A 2,562-nucleotide genomic window follows, 5' to 3' on the forward strand; every position below is an offset into this window, starting at 1 on the left:
AAAAATTTAAAAAACGGTTTTTGTGTGATCCAGCAAGCTCATCCCAGGGTCTATATCAAAAAAAAAAAAGAAGAAGAAAGAAAGAAAAGAAAGAAAGAAAGAAAGAAAGAAAGAAAGAAAGAAAGGAAAAGGAAAAAAGAAAAGAAAAAAGCAGGGAGGGGGGAACAGAAGTATGAAAAGAAAAGTCATTTTTAGCACTAATTAAATACTTTATTGAATAAACACCATACCAATAAAATGCATTCAATTTTTTTTTTTAGAAAAAAATCACTTTTAAAGGCCTTTCTAGTCAGGCTAATGACAAACACTGTAAAGGCAGATATGCTAGTTTAACATAATTGGCTGATTTTATACAGCACTTACATCTTTTAATCCACAAGTATATTATTAAATGATAAAGAACATCTAATACAACCATTTCTACATAACTAGTAAATGAATTTCTAAGAAAAAAAGATTTTACAGACCCCATCTTTTATACCCACCCCCAACAGCCTAACTCTAAAGAGGATAAAGTCAATGCCTCTCCTCACAAGAGCTCAGGACTAAAGTCACTTTGCTATCAGAATCTGTGTTTGTGATCCAGTATGAGCACTGAGACAAGATTCAAATACTCTCAATGACGCACAGTGCAGGTTGTGATCGCCTATTCAGCAACAGCGAGCACTGCATTTAAAACCACCTCGTCCCAGGAGTTAAATCAGGTCAGCCACATCATGGGCATTCCCTTTAATGTAGTATTATAGAGTTTCAATGTCACGAAGAATCCTCTTGTCTTCTTCAGTAACAAAGTTTATAACCACATCTTTTTTCCCAAATCGACCTCCTCTGCCAATTCTGTGAATATAGTTTTCATGATTGGTAGGAAAACTGTAGTTTATAACCAAGGACAATTGTCGCAAGTCAATCCCGTGAGCCAACAAGTCAGTAGTGATCAGAACAGGGCTTGACCCTGATCAGAATTCCCTCAGGATGACATCTCTTTCCTTCTGGTCCATGTCATCATGCAGGGCAGAAACTGTGAAGTCTCTGGCATGCATTTTCTCCGTGAGCCACTCCACCTTGCGCCTTGCATTAAGAAAAATAACTGCTTGTGTGATGGTCAAAATCTCACACAAGTCACAAAGTATCCAGCTTCTACCCCTCTTGTTCAACATTAATATAAAATTGTTTAATTCCTTCAAGGGTCAATTCTTCCTCCGTCACCAGAATTGGAATTGGATCTCTCATGAATTTCTTGGTCTCTTCTAGCCCATCAGTTGGCATTGTGGCAGAAAGCAACACAACCTGAATGCTTGCATTTAATGCTTGTATTTGGAAAATCCCATAGATCTGATCCTTAAACGCTTGGCTCAACATTTCATCTGCTTCATCCAAAACAAACATTTTGATCCATTTTGGAGAAAGGTATCTTCTGTTTAGCATATCAAACACTTTTCCTGGAGCAAAAACAACAATATGAGGGGCTTCAGCCTGCAACTTCTGCATTTCATTTTGAACATTTGTTCCCATGTAATCCCATATAACAAGTTGCTCCCATGTAATCTCCAAGAGCCAAAATTTCCTTTTGGATCTGTTGAGCCAGTTCTCTGGTGGGGGCCAATACTAGTGCTTGGGTCTCCTTGAACTCAATCTCCAACTGTTGCAGGATGGAAATAGCAAATGTGGCTGTCTTGCCAGTACCTGACTGAGCTTGAGCAATCACATCATACCCTTTAATACAAGGGATAATAGCTCTCTGCTGAATAGCTGAAGGCTTCTCCAAACCATAAGCATAGGTTCCTCGAAGAAGGGACTCCTTTAAACTCATATCATCAAAGTTATCAACAATTTTATTCCAGTTGCTCTCGATGACACCATCAGGGTCCATTCCCTTTGGGCCGCCATGTTCTTCTCTGTTGTAATCCGAGGGGCCACCAGATGTGATTTGAAAAACTTGCTCAGCGCTCTACTGAAAAAGAAGAAAAGTCTTTTTAAAAACATACTTATTACTTGTGTGTATGTGCTTCTGCGTGTGTGTATGCCACATGTGGGAGAGTTCCCTGAGCTGATGGTGTTGGATTTCCTGGAATTAGACTTACAGATGATAATTGTGATCTGCCAAACATGAGTAGTGGTCATTGAACTTGGGTCCTCTGCACCTGCTGAGACATCTCCTGAGTAAAGGGAAATACTGAAGAGGTACCTACATATCGCGTTCACAGGAACATCAGTCTCAAGAGGCAAGAGAGAGAAACAAGAGTTCCTAACAGAAGCAACAAAAGTGGCAGGTATCTACAGTGGAGTGCTAGTGGGTAAGTGGACAAACAAAATGCAGGATATGGCATTCAGCCTTAAAAAAGGAAATCCTGACACACGCTTAAAGACACCACTCTGTGAAATACCGCATTATTCCACCTACATAATGTATCTGACAACCCATACAAATATAAGGCAGACCTGTGAGCAGGGGGTGGTGGCACATGCCTGTTGTCTCAGGACTTGGGAGAATGATCAGGAATTCAATGCCATCCTTAGCTACATAGAAAGTCTGAAGCTAGTTTGGTGGCATGAGATTCCGTC

General features: G+C 40.0%; 1 pseudogene; it reads right to left on the reverse strand.

Annotated features, from left to right (window-relative positions):
* Nucleotides 1-268: 268 nt before the first annotated feature.
* LOC117716024 (eukaryotic initiation factor 4A-II-like) lies at nucleotides 269-2,079 on the reverse strand (annotated as a pseudogene).
* Between the last annotated feature and the right edge of the window lie 483 nt (nucleotides 2,080-2,562).

Source organism: Arvicanthis niloticus, chromosome 10 (genome assembly GCF_011762505.2).
Source record: "Arvicanthis niloticus isolate mArvNil1 chromosome 10, mArvNil1.pat.X, whole genome shotgun sequence".
In the NCBI taxonomy this organism is placed as follows: domain Eukaryota; kingdom Metazoa; phylum Chordata; class Mammalia; order Rodentia; family Muridae; genus Arvicanthis; species Arvicanthis niloticus.